Source organism: Oryctolagus cuniculus, chromosome 8 (genome assembly GCF_051225735.1).
Source record: "Oryctolagus cuniculus isolate XC-2025 breed Fujian yellow rabbit chromosome 8, ASM5122573v1, whole genome shotgun sequence".
Taxonomy (NCBI): domain Eukaryota; kingdom Metazoa; phylum Chordata; class Mammalia; order Lagomorpha; family Leporidae; genus Oryctolagus; species Oryctolagus cuniculus.
In genome coordinates, this window is record NC_142874.1 from 118,632,985 (window position 1) to 118,656,579 (window position 23,595).

A 23,595-nucleotide genomic window follows, 5' to 3' on the forward strand; every position below is an offset into this window, starting at 1 on the left:
AACCAGTGCACATATGGGATGCCTGTGTTGTAGGTGGCGGCTTAACCCACAGCACTGGACCTGTGACTCAGAATCGAGGAACCATTGCACCTTCATTAGATGTCTGATAAACAAGAAGTCAGGACTGGCTACAAATGGAGTGAAATTCCCTTTAGAACTCGGCAACAGTTTCCAACACAGATCGCACATGTGACTGCACGGGTGGCGAGTGCTGGGGTTGCGTTTGAACAGAGCGTGTGGGTGCCCCACGTTCTCGCCTCTGCGACATCTCTGGGGAGGCTGCCTGCCAGACGCTGAGCCTCACTGCCCCTCTGAGTGATAAAAATGATAAAGTCGTGCTGACAGGTTGGTGAGATGTCATCAGTGCTTAGGCAAATTCTGCTCAGACAGTGGCTGAATAGCAAGCAGAGGTTCTTGGAAATCAGAAAGAACCATTAAAACAGTTCTTTCGCTTTGGAAACAAGTCACAAAATATTCTTTCAATTTTGAAGCATAAGCATTTTCCCTACATATGAAAAAAAAAGGCTTATGGGGCCAGCATTGTAGTGTAGCAGGGTGATGCAGTACCAGCATCCCATATGGGCACCTGTTAAAGTCCCTGCTGCTCCACTTCTGCTCCAGCTCCCTGCTAAGGCATCTGGGAAAGCAGAGGAAGATGTCCCAAGTTTTTGAGCCCCTGCACCCACGTGGGAGACATAGATGGAGTTCCAGACTCCTGTCTACAGTTTAGCCCAGCCCTGACCACTGTGGCCATTTGGGGTGTGAACCAGTGGATGGAAGAAACCCCCCCTTGTTCTCTCTCTCTCTCTCTGTACCTCTGCCTTTCAAGTGAGTAAATGAATACTGAGACACACACACATGCACACACACACACACAGATGCTGGTTCACCCTCCAAATGGCCACCATGGCTGGGACTGGGCCAAGTTGAGGCTTGGAGCCAGCAGCTCCAATCAGGTCTCCCATGTGGCTGGTAGGGCCCAAGTACTTGGGCCACCATCTGCTGCTTCCCCTGGTGCATTAGCAGGGAGCTGGATCAGAAGCAGAACAGCAGGCACTCAGACTGGTGCTCCTGATATGGGATGCAGGCACCACAGGAGGCAGATTATCTTCCTGTGCCACAACAGTGATCCACTTCTCCCTATCTTTTGAAAAAAGATTAAAAAGTCATTCATTAACTTGAAAGAGCAACAGGGGAGAGAAAGAGAGAGAGAGAGAGAGAGAGAGAGAGAGATTAGGAAGTGGCACTTTATAACCAGGTGTAAAGAAAGAAAACCAATCTTGACATACCAGGCAAGCTTTATTATTATTATTATTATTATTGTTATTTTTATTGATTTGAAAGAGTTACAGAGAGAAGTAGAGACAGAGAGAGAGGTCTTCCATCCACTGATTCACTCCCCAGATGGCCGCAACATCCAGAGATGAGCCAATCCAAAGCCAGGAGCCAGGAGCTTCTTCCAAGTCTCCTATGCGTGTGCAGGGGCCCAAGGTCTTGGGCCATCTTCCACTGCCTTCCCAGGCCATAGCAGAGAGCTGGATTGGAAGAGGTGCAGCCGGGACTAGAACCAGCACCCATATGGGATGCCAATGCTTCAGGCCAGGGCTTTAACCCTCTGCACCACAGAGCTGGCCCCAAAACAAGCTTTATTATAGCCCAGAGAGGGGCACCACTTCAATCAGACAGACTTGAGAAAAAAATGACGCACCCCTGCTGAGGGATGAGCTCCTTAACTAGGGCTGGAGAGGGAAGTGAAACAGTAGGGAATGTGCTGATCAAATCAAAGAGGTCTCAGAGCAGGTGCGTTTTACAGTTAGGGGGAGGAGGACAGGGAGAGAAGGAAAAGGGAAGTATTATGACCCCGGCTTTAAGGTGGGTTTGTTTGTTCAAGTCTTGGGTAGTTTCCCATAAGGAGAGAGAGAGAGAGAGAGAGAGAGAGAGGTCTTCTATCCACTGGTTCACTCTCCAAAGACTGCAACAGCCAGGTCTGGAACTTCATGCAGGTCTCCCACATGGTTGTCAGGGGCCTAAGTACTTCAGCCATCATCCACTGCTTTCCCAGGCTCATTCTCAGGGAGCTGGATCCAAACCAGAGCAGCCAGGGTGTGAGCCAGCAGTCAGAGATGGGCTGTGAGAGTGGCTTGCTGCAGTTTAACTTCCTTGTGATAATGCCAGCCCCGCTGAATCATGTTCTTGATAGTGTTATTTGAAATACAAGAGTTTTAAATTTTGCTGATGGGTGATTAACTGTTTTTTCTTTTGTCATTGTGCTTTGGGTATTATACTTACTCATTTGCTGCGTTGCTCACACAGATTTACTCCTGTGTTTTCATCTAAGAGTGTAATAATGTCAGACCTTACACGTAGATCTTTGATTTTGTGTATGGTGTGAGGTAGGGCTCCAACTTCTGCCCCACCCTGCTCTGTGTGTGAACATCTGGTTGTCCCAGCACCATTTATCCCAAAGACTGTCTTTCCCTATTGGATGGTCTCAGTACTTTTGTTGAAGTCAACTGAACATAAACATAATTTATTCCTGTACTCTCAGTTTAATTCCACCAATCTGTATATCTATACCCTGAATTGATTACTATAGTTACATAGTCACTTCTGAAATTGGAAAGTGTGAATTTAATTCTGGTTTTGTTCCAGAATGTTTTGGTTCTTCTGGGTCCTTTGCATTCCCATTACCCTTTCAGATCAATTTTTGAATTAAAAATGTGGGATTTTGACAGGGATTGCAGTGAATGTTTTGATCAGCTCAGGGCGTGTTGCCATCTTAGCAATATTAAATCTTCCAATCCACAAACATAGGATGCCTTTCCACTTAGTTAAGTCATTCCTGAATTTAGGCACAGCCGTGCCGTTTGCACCCTTCCATATTTCTAGAAATACACTGGAGCCTTGCAAAGCCCTCTATGAGAATATCTCATTTCCCACGCTTTTCCTCTTAAGTTTTTGGTCAGCTTCTTGCTTGTCCAACTGTTATGGCTGCTTCAGGCAGTAGTGATGTTAAACAATTGCTACAGATTGCTTCTGACAAATGTCCCTGGGGAGAAGGCTGTTCTGAATCCAGGCTAATAAAGACAGGGCTTTCAAACAGTGTTCCAGGGCACTGCCAGACACAGCAAATGCTGACAGTTCTCTGAGAAGGGTGTTTGGGGAGTCCTGAATCCACTTTCCTCCTCCAGTGCTGTGAGGCTGCTGGCTTGCACCATGATTGTGGGGCTGTTGTCTTCCAGGCCATGGCTGAGCTGAGCAGGGGTAGGAATCGGGCAACTGGAAATGCCATCAACTTCACTGTGCTTGCTGCTACTCAGTCATTTTTCTGTAAATAAATACTCCTCTTTGGTTACCTTCTAGAGTTCCAGGAAGGATGTCTGGGGCCGTTTTTGCCAGTTTTCTCATTACTTTCGTGGAGGAGCAAGCTTGCAGAGGGCTTGACCCCACCATTCTTACCAGTGTCACTGCCTTTCCACCTTTCTCTTGCCATTTGTTTTTGAACACATCTCTTAGGTTCTCTGAGCTTCTATTTCCCTGTTTGAAAACAAAGATGGAGACAAGAATTCATTCCTCAGAGAACTGCAAAGCTCAAATTACACACACACACACACACACACCCCGCAAAAAAGTTAACACCAACATGAGTGAATGTTCTGCCCAGTCAGGGAGGCCGTAAGTTCCTGTACATTCTGTCTGACGTCAGGTCTAGCTGTTTAACCTTTCTCGATGTGTCAGTCCAGCTCATTCTTTTTCATTGCCCCTGCAGTTTATCACTTTAGATTGCATTGATGGCCAAGAATCTTCTCTCTACCCCTGGGGTCCACACTACCAAGAATCAGGAGAGCTCCTTTGTCTACATTTGCAGTACAGTAAAGGACGAATCTAGAATTTGGAGCAAAGAGCATGGATGTGATTTGTCTCCAGTTTCACAGGTGATGGTTTATAGGCACAGATGATTCCTGATTCCTGTTTGCATCACTTCATCTGGTCTCCCAAAAGGCAGGGAGCGGGACTAACACAGAACCTTTGCTACAACTTGTTTTTTGTCATGTGTATTACTTTTAGAGACAGTGGAGAAGATGGGTAGTCTGACCCCAAACTGTAAGATAAAAATAATATTTTATTTAGAAAAAAAAACATCACTAGCCCCGATTTAGTAAGCATAATAAGCAAGGGAGATATCTGGATTTCAGAAAAATCCTGATTGCTTTGTCACAGGCTGCAGTCCAGACCGAACCACCTTGACAGAGCAAATCACCAACATTTTCCAGAAATCTCTGTCACAAAGCTAGGTTTCCAAGGGTCACAGAGATGGCTTCCTTTCAACTTAAAGTACAAATCATTGGACAAACAGCCTCGCTAATCAATGCAGTTACCCTTAGAGCTAGTGTGACCCAATGGCCTTAATTCACCCATCTCATTGCTTAGGCCCACTACTTCTCCATTATTAAGTTTCTTTCAGTTCGCTGAGTAGGCCTTGCAGTAGATTTTTTTAGAAATACAAAGGATGTGGGAGATTTTCTGGGCCCTTGAAGAGCTGGAATGTGTTTGTGCTGCCTTCACACCCGCCCAGCTGGGCATGGACTCTTGGGTTCCCAAATATAGACAGTATAGACATAGTTTCACTTGTTTCAGTATAGACATAGTTACACTTGTTCTCACAAAATTCCAAAGAAAGGATCCACACAATCTACAAAAGCACTTGCACGAAAGTTTCCAGCACTGGCTTTAGTGTGTTAGATGCTTCTGAGGGAGTCGCTGGTGTCTTTTCAAATCTACGGAGGCGTTATGGCTCTGAAGGGCGTGGACAGCAGGCTGGGAAAAGATCACTTTCCATGGCAACACGAGCAAAGTCTCTTGAACAACTGCCCTCTTTTCCTGCAATGTCAGGTTCAAAGGTCCCCACAGTACAAAGATCTGAGGTCTAGCCTTTGCCCACAGTGGAAAGGCATGCGGCTGGGGCCCCCGTAAGACTGGGTGGGAGATGCAGATGAAGTTCACTAACTCTTGCAGTGGACACTGGGGCCAAGGGCCAGGGTAATTTCTCATCCACATCGGTGCCCATGATGCAACCAATGTCAACCATCCCGCATACCACATTTTACTAAGAAGAATACAGAGTATTTTAAAAGTTCGTGGGGGCCTGGCACCGTGGTTTGCTTGGTTAATCCTCCACCTGTGGCGCCAGCCTCGCATATGGGTGCCGGGTTCCAGTCCAGCTCTCTGCTGTGGCCCGGGAGGTCAGTGGAGGATGGCCCAAGTGCTTGGGCCCCTGCACCCGCATGGGAGACCAGGAGGAAGCACCTGGCTCCTGGCTTTGGATCGGCACAGGACACCAGCCATAGCGGCCATTTGGGGAGCGAACCAACGGAAGGAAGACCTTTCTCTCTGTTTCTCTCTCTGTCTGTAACTCTACCTGTCAAAAAAAAAAAAAAAAAAACTTAAAAGTTCGTGAAAAACGGAGTGAAAAGATGCTTACTTTGATTCAAAAAAGTTTTGAAATCCATGCATCTAAGGGGTTTTCAAAAAGTTTGTTATTGTTGTATAAAAAGAAAAACTATGCATGGATTTAAAAAAAATTTTTTGTACCAAAATAACGTAGCTTTTCATTCCATTTTTCCATTACCTTTCTGAAGATTCCTTGTAATAGTTAATATGCTCCAAGCATTTACACATATTAATCCAGTTAATTCTCACAACTACTTTTGAAAGTAGCAACTATTATATCATTCCCATTTTCCAGATGAGAAAACCAAGGCAGAGAAAGGACAAATCGTTTGCCTAGGGTTGCACTTTTGCAGGCTGCAAAAAAAAGTGCAGGGTTGCACTATTGTAGGCTGGAGCCTACAATAAAACTGACTGAGGCTGATAACAGAGGAAGTCCTTCCTCCAGCCACACCACAGTACCAATGCAGTAAAAGTTCATCAGGGTTAATTTCTTTAAAGGTTTACTATTGTATCGCCTGTAATAATAACAAGAGTTCAGTGGTGAGTGTTTGTTCTAGCTGTTAGTATGCCACTTGGGACAAGGGAATCCCAGAGAGGAGTGCCTGGCCTTGATCCCACCTCTGCTCCTGAATCCAGATTCCTGCTAATTTGCACCCTGGGAGGCAACAGGTAATGGTTCAAGTACTTGGATCCCTGCTGCCACTTGGGAGACTTGCATTGAGCTCCTGGCTCCTGCCTTCAGCCTAGCCCAGCTCGGGCTGCTGCAGGCATTTGAGGAATAAATCAGCTGAGGGGAGAACTCTTCCTTTGTCGCTCCATCTCTTGTCTTTCTTTCTTTCCCTTTCTTTTTCCTTCCTTCCTTCCTTCCTTCCTTCCTTCCTTTTTTAAAGATTTGTTTAGTTATTCAAAAGGCAGAGTTACAGAGAGAGGGAGACACACAGAGAAAGATATTCCACCTGCTGGTGCATTCCCCAAATGGCCACAACGGCTGGGGCTGGGCCAGGCTGAAGCCAGGAGCCGGGAGCCAGGAGCCAGGAGCTTCTTTGGGGTCTCCCATGTGGGTGCAGGGGCCCAAGCACTTGGGCCATTCTCCAGTGCTTTCCCAGGTGCATCAGTAGGGAGCTGGATTAGAAGTAGAGCAGCCAGGACTCAAACTGGTGCCCATAGAGGAAGCTGGCTTTGCAGGTGGCAGCTTTAACTGCTGCACCACAACACTGGGCCCCTCTTGCCTTTCAAATACATAGATTAAAAAAAAAAAAATTTAAAGAGCATTTGCGGATCCTGACACTAAAAAACACTGTAGAATAATGTTTAGTGAACACATAAACGCAGTCTATTAATAAATACACAGACTATTTGTTTTGTGATTGCTGAAGTCCCTTTTATCTCCTCTCATCTGGGTTCAGTGGCTTCTGCCTCCTGCTATTACATCACCCTTGCCATGTGGTGACTTCTGTTACTTGTAAACACAGTTCTTTACATCACGTGAACTGTGGGGAGCTTAGATGAGGTCATCTCCCAGGTTTCTTCCAACTCTAGCATTCTATAACCCTGTGAGATTCATTGTTGAAGAAAGGTGCTATGCCTGTTACAATCATCAAAATAAATTTCCAAGTGAGAAAAAGATATTGGATATGCCAGGGGAAACAGGCGTCCCAGGTATTATATAGTCCATTTGGTAGCTCTTCCTTGAGAGCAGTTTGAGAGACAGAGAGAGTGTATGTATAGGTATGAAAATCTGTTATTTCCATTTTTAGGGAATTCTCTCAGGAATGCTTCTGGCTACAAATCTCAGAAAGCCTGACTTACTATAAAGGCCTTGTGGTGCAATGGGTCAAGCAAGTTTCCATCCTGGTCGCTCCACTTCTGATCCGGCTCTCTGCTAATATGCCTAGGAAAGCAGCTTTTGATGGCTCAAGTACCCTGCCACCCACATAGAAGACCTAGAGGCAGTCCTGGGCTCCTGGCTTTGGCCTGGCCCAACCCTGCTGTGGTGGCTGTTTGTAGAGTAAATTGGTGGATGAAAGATCTCTCTTTCTCTGTAACTCTGCCTTTTAAATAAATAAATAAATAAATAAATAAATAAATAGATTACATTTTTTTTTATTTGACAGGTAGAGTTATAGACAGTGAGAGAGAGAGACAGAGAGAAAGGTCTTCCTCTGTTGGTTCACCCCCCAAATGGCTGCTACGGCCAGTGCTGCACCAATCCGAAGCCAAGAGCCAGGTGTTTCTCCTGGTCTCCCATGGGGTGCAGGGCCCAAGTACTTGGGCCATCCTCCACTGCCTTCCCGGGCCACAGCAGAGAGCTGGACTGGAAGAGGAGCAACTGGGACTAGTACCCGGCGCCTCCTGTTATTTATTTATTTATTTATTTTTTAAAAAGGAAGCTGGAATTGGGATGAGGCCAGGACTCGAACCCAGGCACTTGGATATGAGACACACATGTCCGAAGCAGGACTTTAACCAAGCATCCACCACTCCCAATATGGAATTTGATAGATGGTGATAGACTGTTGGGGAGAAAACTAAAGCTTGTCTTATGGAGCCTATGAGTCCAGACTCAAAAACCAGTGACCGGGAATAAGAGAAACCAGGAGCTGGAGGTTCATTGTGAATTCTGACAGGTGCCAAAGGACACTTTTCTCGTAGGAGAAGCAAATACCTGTGGCTGTGAATGAAGCGTGCACACATCGATGGAGTTCTGTGCAGGAAGGAGAACAAGGGAAGTGTAATCGGACCTTCTTGGAAAATACGTGGCATGATCTTCTATAGTCGAGATAAGCGCCTTACTGAGAGCTGGCACCCTGATTTCCAGCTGATGTGACAATTATGAGGCCATTCCCGGGCCGTAGCGGAGCCCAAGCTGCAGCTTACAAAGGCGTTTGCAAGGTCACATAAAGCAGCGGGTTCCAGCTGTTGGGACACACACTCCGTGTTTATTTATTTATTGTAGGGGGAGGGGGGAGAGGGGGAGAGGGAGGGGAAGGGGGACAGGAGGGGGAGGGGGACGGGGAGGGAGAGGGAGAGGCAGAGGGAGAGGGAGAGGCAGAGGCAGAGGCAGAGGCAGAGGCAGAGGCAGAGGCAGAGGCAGAGGCAGAGGCAGAGGGAGAGGGAGAGGGCCTTCCATCTGCTGGCTTGCTCCCTAGATGGCTGCAATGGCCAGGGCTGGGCCAGACCAAACAGGAGCCAGGAGCTTCATCCAGGTCTCCCACATGGGTGCAGGGGCCCAAGCACCTAGGCCATCCTCCACTGCGTTCCCAGGCCACAGCAGAGAGCTGGATTGGAAGTGGAGCAGCTGGGACTCGAATTGGGTCCATGTGGAATGTCAATATCACAGGTTTGGCTTACCAGCACCACAGCACCGGCCAGTCTTGAAAATTGATGAGGAGCTGCCGTGAATCAGGGAAGGAAGCGGGGCTCCCCACCCGCACCCCGCCTGCCTTGCCCTGACCCCAGAGCTGCCGGTAGGCTCCCCAAAGGTCCTCTGCGTGATTGGCCTTCCCTGGGTCTGGGGTAGCAGCATCTGCTCCAAAACTGTCTTCTCTCCCCTACTTGAGCTGGATGCTCAGACTCCAATACTCTCCTGAAAGCTTCTCACCCCATTACTCTCAGAACGTAGCCTATTAGCAAGTGTCTGGGAGAGGCGCACTGGCTCCCGGCCCCGGCTGGGTCTCTCCTCAGTCAGTGCAGGGAACTGGTGTGCTTGCTCAACCAACCCGCGGCGTCACGGAACGGCCCTTTCCAGGCCTGGGATTCCCCAGCTCCTTCATAAAAGAGGCCCTTGTCTCCTAGCGCTCCCAGGTGAGAAGCTGCACCTGGGGCCTCGTTAAGCCGACTGCCTACAGACCCATCAAACACCTGGATCCAGCTCCCAGACAGAGGCCTCCGGAGCTCCTCTGTAATCAGCCCCGTGTGTGTGTGTTTGCTATCAGAGAAGTCTGAGCACGCTACTCTGCGGCCTACCTATTGGGGTGATTTTTAAACATAGGACAGGGATGGGCCTTCCGTGCAGTGGTTAAGACACCCCTTGGAACGCTTGCATCCCATATCGAAATGCCTGCGTTTGAGGCCTGGCTTCGCTTCTGATCCGGCTTTCTGCTAATGCATATCCTGAGAGGCAACAGATAAATGGTCTTTGTAGCTGGACCCTGGCCACCCACGCAGGAGACGCACACTGAGTTCCTGGCTCTGGGCTGCCCCAGTCCCAGCTATTGCAGCTGTTAGGGGGAGAGAACCAGCGGATGGATGATTTCTGTCTGTGTCTCTCTGTCTTTAAAAAGTAAATAAATTTTAAAAAGGACAGGGAAGCCCCCATCAGACTAGCAGAGATCACGCATCATAGCTCAGTTGTGGCCTGGTACCCTTGGACTTCAGTTCAGTCTGCTTTGGCCAGTTAGGATGGGGTCACATTGTAATGGAATGTGGCCGTTTACGCCATGGAAAGAAATGCCAGCAATTCTAGAATCATAAGAACAACAGCAAAAAGCAAAGATGTGATCTAACTTCCTTTTAAAAAAAGAAGATTTATTTGAAATGTGGAACAACAGAGAGAGAGAGAGTGCGCGATCTTCCATCCATGGGTTTTGCCCAAAATGCCTGCAATAACTTGGGGCTTATTAGCCCCAAGCCAGGAAGCAGAAACTCCATTTGGATCTCCCACCGTGGCAGGGACCCAAGCACTTGAGCCACCATCTGCAGCCTCGCAGGTGCATTAGCAGGAATGCTGCAATGAAGCACAGAGTAGCAGAAACCCAAACCAGGCACCAGAACACGCGATGTGGGCATTCCAAGCAACAGCCGAATCTGCGGAGCCACCACACCTGCTCCTGAGCGAAGTTCTGAGTAAAGGCTCGGGTGGTTTCCAACAAGGATGAAGCAGGAGAGGATGTGAAATAGGGGGACAGGAGATAAAATCGTACAACACAAACACATACTACAGTCTGAGTTTTTAGTGCAGGAGCCAGGTACCTGGTTCATCCTCCACTGCCTTCTCAGGCACATTAGCTGGGAGCTAGATAGGAAGCAGAGCAGTCAGGACTCAACAGGCTCTCCATCGTGGGACACCAGCATCCCGGGGAAGCTTGAGCCCCTGCCCCACAGTGCAGGCTCCAGCTGCAGTCTTGTTGCCCATCTTTACCTGAGCCATCTCGAGCGGATCTTTGAGCTCTGCAGTCAGTGGCGCTCCACCTGCCAATGACCGCCAAGAGCTCAGCGTCCCAGCCTGTCAGGGCCGTGGCCGCCACCTACCCAAATCCAGGAGCCCTATAGACAACAGAGGTTCATCTCCCACAGTTCTGCAGGCTGGGATACAAGACCAAGGTGCCAGCAGGTTCAGAGACGGGTGAGGGTCCACTTTCTGCCTTCCAGCCATGACCTCTGCAGGTGGAAGTGGCGAGGGAGTTCCCTTGGCCTGTCGCATCCCCATCAGCCTCTCCTGCTAACATCAGCACCTTGAGGGATACAAGCTTAACATACATGTTTTGGGGGAACACTCAAACCACAGCACAAAGGGAAGGGAAATAATATATTAGCGATGCTTTGATCCCATGTTGCGTTCCTCCTAAATGTTCTTTCTTCCTTTTTTTCTTTTTTCTTCCTTCCTTCCTTCCTTCCTTCCTTCCTTCCTTCCTTCCTTCCTTCCTTCCTTCCTTCCTTCCTTCCTTTTTTTCTTTATGTCTTTAGAAAAGATTATTTGAAGGGTGAAGTCACAGAGAGGCAAAGGCAGAGAGAGACAGAGAATCTTCCATCTGCTGATTCACTCCCCAAATAGCCACAACAGGCCGATCCGAATTCAGGAGCCAGGAGCTTCTTCTGGGTCTCCCACATGGGTGCAGAAGCCCAAGCACTTGGGCCATCTTCTACTATTTTCCATCGCAGAGAGCTGGATCAGAAGAGGAGCAGCCGGGACTCAAATTGGCATCCATGTGGGATGCTGGCGCTGCAGGTGACAGCTTTTACCCACTATGCCACAGCGCCGGCCCCCCTCATAAACTTTCTAAACTAGTTTTGATGAGGTCACAACCTCTGAACGGAGACTGAGAGCCACTTCTAGCCAGCGCGACCTGGAATGTTGCCGAGGTGCTTGGTCCATGGCATGTCATGTGCTTCCGTAGGCCAGAAATCCTCCAGCTTTTTTGTTTCAAGACCCTTGTATCCTATTAAAAATGACCGAAAATTCCCAAGAGCTTCTGTTATGTGGGCTAGGCATCTTTAACATTTGTTTGTATTCATTCATTTAAAAATAACAATAAATGTAAATGTTAACATAAATTTTTAAATTTAGCAATAGGACTGTCATTGTTTCCCATTTTTGCTCATGTCTCTGATGTCTGGCCTAGTAGCAGGCAGCCGGATTCTCCTCCCTGCTTCTGTGTTCCCTTGGGTGCCCCTTCCCACACCAGGGGGCCTCTTGGAAACCCCACACAGCCCCATGTCAGAATGAGTGAAAAAGGCACATCGACTGCCTCAGAGGCACGGGGAGACCCAGATGAGCCCACACCATGCTTGGAGACGCTCCACTCTGGTTAAGCAGGGATCTGGACCTATCCTTGGGAAACACACAATTACTCTTTCTTCATTGTGAACAGTCTCGGGGCTAGTGCTGTGGTGTAATAGGTTAAGCCTCTGCCTGTGGCACTGGCATCTCATATGGACACTGGTTCGAGTCCCAGCTGATCCAGCTCTCTGCTGTGGCCTAGGAAAATAGTGGAAGATGGTCCACGTGCTTGGGCCCCTGTGCCAATGTGAGAGATCTGGAGGAAGCTCCAGGCTCCTGGCTTCAGATCAGCCCAGTTCCAGATGTTGCAGCCATTTGGGAGTGAACCAGTGGATGGAAGACCTCTCTTTCTGTCTGTCTCTGTAACTCTGCCTCTCAAATAAATAAATAAATAAATATTTTAAAAGATTGTGAACAATCTCTGGTTAGGCTCTGGCCTTATCACTTTCTCCATTGCCCTCATCCAATTCATTCTCTACTACCAGCTCCTAAAATCATGTCATTTACTGAGCCACTTCAGCATGCCAGGTCCTAGAGTCAGCCCTCTGTCTGCACTGTCACCTTGAATGATTTTTTTAAAGATTTATTTATTTATTTGAAAGTCAGAGTTACAGAGGTGCAGAGGCAGAGGCAGAGAGAGAGAGAGAGAGAAAGGTCTTCATCTGCTGATTCACTCCCCATATGGCTGCAACAGCTGGAGCTGCACCAATCTGAAGCCAGGGACAGGAGCTTCTTCCAGGTCTCCCACTCAGGTGCAGGAGCCCAAACACTTGGGCCATCTTTTTCTGGCTTTCCCAGGCCATAGCAGAGAGCTGGATCAGAAACGGAGCAGCCAGGACTCAAACTGGCATGCTTATGGGATGCTGGCACTGCCGGCAGCAGCTTTACCCACTACACCACAGCGCTGGCCCCTGCCTTGAGTCTTTACACCAACTCTAGGAGACAGTAGTTATTACTGATGAGGAAATGGGTGCATGGGTAAGGGCAAGGATACGCCCCAAATCTCAGAGCAGGTGAGAAACCAGGGATCTAAGACATCTGACTCTGGACTTCATTATTTTCACCATTTCATCTTTACACAGTAATTAGCCCACTGAAATGGGCTCGGCTATAATTTTGAGACAGAATTTCTCATTTTATGCATTCCACATGTGTTTTGTTTTCCATTTGTGGAAATTCCATTCAGAAAGGCCCTGTGTCTGTTGGCTACCCTACAACTTGAAGTTTTCTGTTTTCTTTTGTGTTCTGCATGGCTTCAGGAAGCTTTGAGGTTTTGGCTGCACAATAGTTTCAGGGAGTCCTGGTATCAAATAAACCTTTGAGTTTTTGCTTTTGGGTTTTGTCCTCATTGTTGTCCTACTCACTTGTGTTGGGTTGAATAGTGACGCCCAGAAATCTGTCCAGGTCTCTTGTCACGGAGCCTCAGGGTACGACCATCTTTGGAAATAAGGTCTTGGCAGAAGTAATTAATTAAGCGAAGGCTGGAATTAGAACATGCTGGATTAGGATGAGCCCTAAACCCGGTGATTGTGTCCTTAACAGACACAGAGAGACCAAGATGGAGACGAAGCTGGCATCATGCTGCCACCAGCCAGGGAAGGCAGGAGGCCCAGAAACCGGGAGAGGCAAGGAAGGAGTCTCCCCTGGAGACTTTGGGGGAGCATGGCCCTAGTGGATGGTTTTGGCCTCTAGAACCATGAGAGGAATAAATTTGGGTTGTTTGAAGCCGCTTTAGGTTAAGGTAATATGTTACAGCAACCCTAGGACATATCATCCTTCAAGACCTGACCCCAAATCCAGCCCCTCTCTCTGGCCTGTCCCTGTCAGCTGAGAAGTGTTTCTCCCTCCTCTGAATTCCAAGAGCACCTGCTGTCTGCATCTTTGCTGGGACCGACGTGTGTCACCTTCTCTAGAAGGAAAGTTGTTGTTTTTGAAAATTGGTCCCTGCTGAAAGTAAGAGTGGGAATAAGAGAGAGAGGAGATGTACAGTTCGGCACATGCTCCCTCAGACTTACCCCTATGGGTAAAGCTAAAAACTTGCCATGGGATGCCAAATCCCATTAAGTTGGCAGGTGCCAATGCCATCTTACTAGTTAAAGTGATCAGTTTTAGTTCATAATGGATCATAAAGATAGGATTAAGTGTCAAAGGGATCACATAAATAAAACTAGTGTCTGCTAATATTAACTGATAGAATTAAAAAGGAGAGAACTATCCAACATGGATACACAGTAGACTCATAGAATGACAAATGCCCTAAACAGCACTCTGGCCTCAGAATCAGACCTTAAGGCATTCAGATCTGACTAAAAAGCCCATGAGAGCATGGAAAGCCAAGGCACCGAGGCAAAAGATGACCTAAATGAAAGATCTCTGTGAGTGAGATCCCAGCAGAAAGAATGGGCCATCAAGGAAGGAGGTAACTTTCTCCAAAGGGAGGAGAGAACTTCCACTTTGATTATGACCTTGTCTAAATAAGGTCAGAATTTGTGAACTCAAGAGGCTTCCATAGCCTTGGCAGCTCATGACAAGAGCCTCAGGTGATTACTGACATCATAAATAACAGTGTCGATTGTTAAATCAACAGGAGTCACTGTGCACTTGCTCCCCATATAGGATCTCTGTTCTTAATGTGTTGTACTATGAGAATTAACAGTAAAACTAGTTTCAAATAGTACTTTATACATTGTGTGTCTGTGTGGGTGCAAACTGTTGAAATCTTTACTTAATATAGAGTTGATCTTCTATATAAAGATATTTAAAAATGAATCTTAATGAAGAATGGGATGGGAGAGGGAGTAGGAGATGGGATGGCTTGTGGGTGGTAGGGTGGTTATGGGGGAAGAACTGCTATAATTCAAAAGTTGTATTCTCAAAATTTATACTTATTAAATAAAAGTTTTCTATTAAGAAAAAGAGTTGTTTTTTCTTTTTTTTTTTTTTGAAGTTTTTTTTTTTTTTATATGACAGATAGAGTTAAACAATGAGAGAGACAGAGAGAAAGGTCTTCCTTCTGTTGGTTCACCCCCCAAATGACCACTACGGCTGGAGCTATGCCAATCTGAAGCCAGGAGCCAGGAGCTTGTTCCTGGTCTCCCACGCGGGTGCAGGGGCCCAAGGGCTTGGGTCATCCTCCACTGCCTTCCCGGGTCACAGCAGAGAGCTGGACTGGAAGAGGAGCACCTAGGACTAGAACCCGGCACCCATATGGGATGCCAGCACTGCAGGCAGAGGATTAACCAAGTGAGCCACGGTGCCAGCCCAAAAGTTGTTTTTTCTAAAAACTCCTTCCTTGAGTCTCTGGTTAGGTCCTAGTCCAGTGATGTGTGTGTGTGTGTGTGTGTGTGCATGCTAATGTCAAATGTATAATTATTAAGTTTATAATTTTAACTATTTCCATTTAATGAATCCATTCATTAATATTTTTGAGAGCCTACCATGTTTCAGGCATTTTTGGGATAAATCCATGCACACAAAAAAGACAAAACTCCTGTTCTCGGGAAACCAACACCCTAGTGAGACTACAGGTGTGCGTGTGTTGAAACCCAGATGCTCCAGCCCCATACTTCAGACTACGTTACTGAAGCGTTGTCTCTTTTTCCATCATTTGTTTTTGATCATTTGAAAGGCAGAGAAAAAGAGAGATCTTTCATCTCTTAGTTTACTCCCCAAATGCCTGCAACAGCCAGAGCTGGGCCAGGCTGAAGCCTGGAGCCAGGAACTCCAACCAGGTTTCCCACATAAGTAGCAGGGACCCAAATACTTGAATCATCACTATTATTTCCATTAGCAGGAAGTCGGCGTCAGAAGCAAAGCTGGGATTCGAACCCCGGCACTCTGATATGGGATGCAGGCGTCCCAAGCGGCAACTCAACCGTGGCGCCAAATGCCCACCCCTTTCCTGTTCCTCTATTCCTTGGTCACCGGTTTCTGATGCTGGGTCTATTCTTGACTGTCGAGGCCAGAAGAGGAGAGTGGGGAGTGACATGACTTCCGGGACATCTTGGTTCTCTCATCCTCTCTCGTAGCCATCCTGTGTCCTGACATTCTTTCTGCTCACTTAAACATGAGCTGTGTTGCAGCCAGCTTCTGACGCCCGAGAGCAGGAAAGGGCCTGAGAATCTGGGCTGAGCAGTAGAGAGGACACAATGCTGTAGTCTAGTACCAGAAAGGTGGCTGATGCCACTTTTGCCAGGAGCTGTGGCTCATCAGTCGTCTTGCATTGCTGCCAAAATAAAGGATGATTGCTTTTCCCAAGTGGGGACGAATGCCAGGTGCCAGAACCACGTGTATGGGATAAGTAGGATGCACGTTTTCACAGGGGCAGTGCGTAGAACAATGAGTATATTCTCTCATCTTACTTTGATTTTCAACCTCTGGGAAATCTTACTGATAGGAGAACCAGACTCTGTTGATAGCTAATTTGAGGAGTCGGGGTGGGTGGTAGAGGAGGAAGAATAGTGATTTGTCATTCAGCCTCTCTAACAGGCAAATGTATGTGTAGAAGATAATACTTGCGGTGGGCATTGGGTGCAGCACTTAAGATGCCACTTGGGACACTTGCATATCAGAGTGCCTGGGTTTAAGTCCCCACTCTTCCTGACCGCAGCTTCCTGGGAGGCAGACTCTGGGAGGCAGCAGGTGGCGGCTCCCTTGGGTCCCTGCCGCCCAGTAGGAAACCTTGGACTGAGTTCCTGGTCCCTGGCTTTCGCCTGGCTCAGTCTCAGCTGGTTGCAGGCATCTGGGGAATGCACTGGCAGATGGAGCATCTCTGTCTGTCTCTGTCTCTCACCTTTCGAATAAAAAACATGTTTAAATGTTTAAAAAAAGAACATCATATAGCTCAACAAAAGACTAGTACTTGGTTGTCTCAGAGGGTGGTAAAATAGCACAGTCATAAAGAGCTATTGGAAGGAGCTAAGAAGTAAGTTGATATGAACATTCCAGGGAGCTCTTTGGCAACATGTATCAAAAGATGTACAACATTCATCCTCTTTAATCAAGTGACTGTATTTCCAGGAATGTATCGTAGAGAAATAATCCTCTGTTTGCAGAAAAGTCCTCTTTGCAGCTCTTCTCCCCATTGTTTACAACAATGGAAAACAAGGCACACATTCACAAACGCAGAACTGTTTAAGTGAAGAATGCTAATCCACGTTAGGATATGAGGCAGCCACTAAAAATTACATTCAGGGTGGGCGTCTGGCGTGGCACTTGGGTTGCAGCTTGGAATGCCTGTGTCCCATATCTGAGCGCGAAGTTCAAGTCCTGGCTCCTTTGTGTCTGATCAAGCCCTGGGAGGCAGAGGATGATGGCTCAAGTAGCTGGGTCCCTGCCACCCATGTGGGAGACATCAACTGAGTTCCAGGTCATTGGTTTTGACCTGGCCCCACCCTGGCCATTGTAGACATTTGGGGAGTGAACAAGCAGATGGGAGAGCTCTGTCTCTCTCTCTCTGCCTTTGAAATAAAATGAAACTACACACAAATATTTTAGTTACATGCAAGGATTGGAAAATGTTAATAGTTTTTAAGTGATGTGCACATGAGCGTTCATTATGGTATTCTCTATACTGTAAAGTATGGTTGAAATTTTCAATAATAAAGACTAAAAAACTCTTGGCCTCAAAGAATGTTTACATCTCATAGAAAATGCTCAGAAGGCATTAATAAGTGGAAAAGGCAGGTTACCCAGCAGTACGTGTAGATTCCAGTTTTGTATGTACATATACATATGTCTTAGATTTGCTTGTCTGAATACATAGCAGTACTTCAAAAAGCTCATGAGAATAAAAGATAAGTTTATTGTGGTGCAAAAAATTGAAATCCATGCATACTATTCATCTTCAAAAATCTCACGGAAATGAGTATTGTGAAAAAATTATGCATGCATTTCAAAGTTTTTTACACCAAATTAAACTTATGTTCTATTTCCCTTTCTCAAAGTACCCTCATACACACACACATACACACACACATATATGTATTATATATATAAAAGTTCATGTATTCATTTGATATGAATATAGAAGTATATTCATTTACCTGCAGACATACACAGTATATTTCTGTTGAACTTCAGACATCGGATGGCAGGCATATAGAGCTTTGATTGCTGCAAGAAGGAAGACAAATGCAGCGAGTCCTCCAGCATCCCTGGCTTTCTGGACTGTAGCACAGGAAGGGGAGTGGGAGATCGAGCACGGCAGCCTCACTGAATTCTGGAAACGTAAGTGAGACTTTGGGAGTGCGAGGAACTGGGATTTGTGCAGAAAAAGGGCCGTGTGAGTGTTCCCAGGGGAAAGCTCCGGGGATGACCGCAGCCCTCCGAGGGCTGAGAGGTACACTGGTCCATCCAAGCAGGCAGCTAGGAGGCTCCGGAAAGGACTAACCTAGGGAGGGAGGCTAAAGCAGTCCCCAGATAGGAGGTACCTTAGCTTCACCAAAGAAACCTTCACAGTAAGCCTGAGGAGACCACCTGTTCCCCCAACCAAGGTAACTGCCTACAAGAATAAGGAGCAGCATCTTTTAAAAGAAACCCACAAGAAATCCAGACAACACAGGATTCACGATGTCCAGAATGCAACACAAAATAAGATCTTTAGATGAAAACCAGATATTAGAAGCAGACCCAGAAATGAAATTCATAGACAAGGATTTAAAGAGAACTCTACTACAAATATGTTTAAGAATTTAAAGAAAAAACTCAAGGAACATAATGAGAAAGATGGAAATTTTAACTGTAAAAACCCTTCTGTGATTTCTAGACCTGAGCATTGTGCGTGCACAGTTCACAGGATGGCCTTAGCAGGAGATCACAAGCTGCAGAAGAAAAGATTAGTAAACTTGAAGGTGAAGGAAAAACACAATACCCTAACTACAGTTCAGACAGAGAAAGAGCCAGGGAAAAATACAAAGAGAGCCGAGTGGCTTGTGGGACAATATTATATGAGATCCTGGCATTCCAAGTGGCATTTCTTAAAAGATTTATTTATTTACTTGAAAGTCAGAATTACAGAGAGAGAGAGAGATCAGTCTTTCATCCACTAGTTCACTGCCCAAATGGCACAATGGCCAGGGCTGGGCCAGGCCAAAGCCAGGAGCCAGAGCTTCTTCCTGGTCTCCCTCACAGGTGCAGGGACGCGAGCACTTGGGCCATCTTCTACTGCTTTCCCAGGCCATAGCAGAGAGCTGGATTGGAAGAGGAGCAGCCGGGACTAGAACCCACGCCCATATGGGATGCTGGCGCCGCGGTGCTTGCCCCCATAATCTTTTTTTTTTTTTTTTTTCAAAGCAGCCAGAGAAAGAAAGGTACATTCCACTGATGGAACAAAGATAAAAATGACCCTGACTTCACATCAGAGATAGCGGAACTGGCAGACATGTAGTTACAAGGAAAGAAACTCTGTGTGTAATAAACACAGCCTTTAAAAAAAACAGTGGGGGTAGATGTTTGACACAGTGGTTAAGATGCCAGTTGGGAGGTTAAGCCCCCACTTGTGATGCCAGCATCCCATCTTGGGGTGCCGGTTAGAGTCCTGGCTTCTCTGCTTCCCATCCAGCTTCCTGCTAATGCACCTGAGAAAGCAGTGGAAAGAGGGTCCAAGTGCTTAGGGCCCTGCCACCCATCAAGGAGATCGGGTGGAGTTCCTGGTTCTGGGCTTTAGCCTGGCCCACATCTGGCTGTTGTGTCCATCTGGGGAATGAGCAGCAGATGGAAGACCATTCTCTCACGTTGTCTCTCTATTCCTCTGCCTTTTAAATAAATTAACCCATTCACAAATAAATAAATAAATCTTTTAAACATGTCACTTCAAATACCTGTATTTCATATCAGAGTGCCTGGGTTTTAGTCCTGGCTTTGTCTGATATGTGCACCCTGGAAGGCAGCAGGTGATGGCTCCGGTCATTGGGTCTCTGCCGGTCACATGGGAGATCTGGAGTGAGTGCTGGGCTCCCGGCTTCGACCTGGCCCAGCCCTGGGTGTTGCGGGCATTTTGGCTGTGGAACAGCAGATGGAAGAGTTTCTCTCTTTCAAATAAATTAAAGATAAATACATGAATAAATAACAAAATAAAATTTCAAACACAGTTAATTATTAGAACATACTGATTAGAACATACTGCCTTGTGTAACAGTTAATAATTAGAATAATAGCTAATTATCAGAAAGTAATTATCGCCTACACAACAAAAAGTAGGAGAAGTAGTTCTTCAGGCTTTAAGGATAAGGAACTAGCTGTACATAAAAATATAAAGATAACTGAAAATGAAAATATGTGATAATATAATGAAATTTTTTTTCTTGAGATTAAAACTTTCATCAGAGATAACTGACTGATAATGGATTGGAGGCCAATAACATATGTATGTGTAAAAGATATGACAAGGAAGAGGGGGACATGGAAGCAGACTGTTGCAAGGTCTAACTTATCTAAGCAACTGTACAATTTTATTTGAAGATAGAAGGGCAGATAAGATTAAATGCACGCTATGAACCCTAGAGCAACTGCTATAAATGGAAAACAAACACATATTAACCAATAGAAGAAATTAAATGAAATATTAAAAATAATCCAAAACAAGTCAGGAACTAGGGGAAAAAGTGAAAAAAGAAGAGTTGAGACAAGGAGAACACAAAACACAAGATGTTTGCTATAAACTCACCAATACCAACAACTGCATGAACCAAATGCACCAATTACAACAAGCAGAGGTTGTCAGACTGGAAAAAGATGAGACCCCTACATGTTTGTCTGAAAGAAACATGCTCTAAATATAAAGACAGAGTTTGAGCACAAAGAATGAAATGAACTAAATAGACTATACCATGCAAACGTTGTTCCAAAGGAAGCTATGTGAAAGTGGACTTCAGGATGAGGGTCATAGCCCGCAACAGAGGAGCATTTCATGATGATCAAAGGGTCACTTCATCGTGTGTGTGTCTTACATGTTAACACATGCAGTGAATATATAACAATTCTAAATGTGAGTGCAATTCGTAACAGAGCTTCAGAATACTTGAATTTTGGTTTTCAAAGCCAACAAAACTGAAAGGAGAAACAAATACATAATGATACTCAGATTTTTTAACACTCATCTCTTAAAATTTATAACATAAGTAAATAGAATCAGTGAGGATGTGACTGAGAACCACTATCTACCAACACGATCTAATTGGCACAGATAAAACACTGCACCTAACAGCGGCAGAAGGCAGATTCTTTTCAAGTATACATGGAATGTTCACCAAGAGAGACCATATGGTGGGTTAGAACATAAGCCTCAGTAAATTCAAAAGGAATGTGTACTCTGATGATAATATAATGAGAAACATATCTGTAAAACCCCCAGGTATTTGGAAATTAAACAAGACTCATCTAAGCGATCCATAGGTCAAAGAAGAAATTACAACGAAGTTAGGAAATATTTCCAACTGAATAACAGTGAAACTTCAAAATAATAGAATTTGCAAGATTCGATTAAACAGGGCCTAGGGGAAAATGTGTAGCTTTAGGTGCTTATATAAGAAACAAATAAAAGTCTAAAATCAACATCTAAGCGTCCTGCCACAAGAAGATTAAAATAAACTCAAGCATGTAAAAGGTAGAAATGATACAAAGGCAAAAATCAAAGAAATAAAATATGCAAAAACTGAAAAACCAATTAAAACAAAAGCTGATTCATTTGTCAGTTCAATGAAACTGATAAATCTCGAGCTGGACTGAACAAGAAAAAAGAACACAAGTTTCCGTAATAGAAACGAGGACTCGTTGCTATGGACGTGCATTTATGACAACACATGTGACAACTCTGAGGACACTGAGAAATAACTGGACGAATGACTGACACATAACAAGAAATGGAGGGTCGTATATAGGAGCCGGGAGTCCGGAGCCAGGCTGCTAGGGCTCGAACCTGTGTTCTGTGTTCTTTCATTTACCAGCTAAGAAAATTTGAACCAAGCCCTTAATTTCCCTGTCCTCTATTCCTTCTCCCGTAGTACCGGGATAACTGGGGTTTTTACAGAGTGAATGACCTGTGCCTAGTACTCCGTAGGTGTTCTTTATAATTTCTTAGCTCTTATACGACTTTTCTGAATTAAGATACAATTAATGGCGCAAAGGAAAAAGAGTTGAAGCTTTTTGGGTAACACTGGAGCTCTCCTTGGCCTGTGAGACAGGCTGCTAGTGGGTGTAGCTGGAAAGTTCATATAAACTGCTCAGAAGTCTACTGTGGTTTGTTTAAATTCAGCGTAGGAAATCAATCAACTCCAAAATGGAAAAAAAAGCCCTGAAGAGACATGCTTGCTCCCGGCCCTGACACTCTTCCCTTCCCACACTCTGAAAGGGAGTTCCCAGGCTGAACTTACGGTACGCTGGGGAGTTACCTGTGTTGAGATGCTGGGAAACAGGAGATCTTCCTGGGTCAACTGGCAGATGGGAGAAAATGCAGTTTGTCTTCTGTGGTTTGCAGTCGAGTAGAAAGTTTCCCATCCTAGGTCCTCAAACATTGGAATTTTCTGGAAATGTTCCATTTCCTCCCATGGGCCCCTGGAATCTGAGCTATGCTGCACTCTCTCAGATCATGGCTATACAGTGGCTCTGTCAGCCTGCTGCCAACCCCCATGCTGAACAAGCCCTGGCACAAGGCTGAGGGCGCCCTGCCAATGACACCACCTGATGGCCAAGGTCGGCCTCTCCCGAGGGGGAGAGGCCTCTGCCTGCAGCCGGCTGCCTGCTGAAGCCAGAGCTTGTCTCGTCACAGTGCCCACTCAGAAGGGTGTAGGTCTCAGGTGCTTTGTCGGGACTCAGTGCCCTCCAAGCATCAGCTGGGCTGGCAAAGCTTCAGGCAGAGATGGGAACCAAGAAATTACCCACCACAAGAGAACATGACCCCGAGCTGAATTTGAACATCTGTTTCCTGTGTCACGCGCTTCAGAAAGCATGGTATTGTAGGTTTTTCCAGATCAGATCCCAACACTCCTTGGGGAGAACACACTAAGCAGCCGTCAAAGTCGAAGCTATGCTGGGTCTGCTCTGAGAGGGCAGTGGTCAATCCCCGTGCAGCAGGGGGTTCTGAGGCCAGCCCCAAAAGCCACACAGAAGGTGTCCCTGCAGTCTGGGAACGTGGCTTTTCAGGACAAACTGGAGCTCTCTAAGGAAGGGAGAAAAGTAGGCATGCATTTAAGAACCTCAGAGAATTTGGGAAGGGATAGAGTAATTCCTGAAGGTAGAGTACATCGGTTGATCTTAGAAGCTAGCCTTGGGGCATAGGGGGTTAAGCCACCGCCTGCAGCTTCAGGATCCCATATGGGCACCAGTTCAAGTCCTGGCTGCCCTACTTCTGATCCAGCTCCCTACTAGTGCACCTGGGAAAGCAGCAGAAGATGGCCCGACTACTTGGGCACCTGCGCCCATGTGAAAGAAGCCCCTGGCTCCTGGCTTCCAACCAGCCCAGCTCTAGCCATTGCAGCCATGTGGGGAGTGAACCAGTGGATGAAAGACTTCTTTGTCTCTCCCTCTCTTTCTGTGTCTAACCCTGCCTTTCACATAAATAAAATTAAAAAAAAAAAAAAAAAAAAAAAGCAGCAGCAGCAACAGCCAGCCTTGCTGTTCTGGTGAACAGAGTGCAGCCAGAGATTACG

The 23,595-nt window shown here is 46.2% G+C and overlaps 1 long non-coding RNA gene across 2 annotated transcripts; it reads right to left on the reverse strand.

Annotated features, from left to right (window-relative positions):
- Positions 1-1,280: 1,280 nt before the first annotated feature.
- On the reverse strand, positions 1,281-22,580 carry LOC127483299 (uncharacterized). 2 transcript variants are annotated; one of them, XR_007909465.3, is made up of 3 exons: positions 22,339-22,577; positions 17,995-18,064; positions 1,281-3,537 (listed from the first exon to the last, which is right to left on the reverse strand). It is a non-coding gene; the product is annotated as an uncharacterized LOC127483299 (long non-coding RNA). The 2 variants fall into 2 exon arrangements; XR_007909464.3 differs by lacking the exon at positions 17,995-18,064 and having other exon boundaries at positions 22,339-22,580.
- Between the last annotated feature and the right edge of the window lie 1,015 nt (positions 22,581-23,595).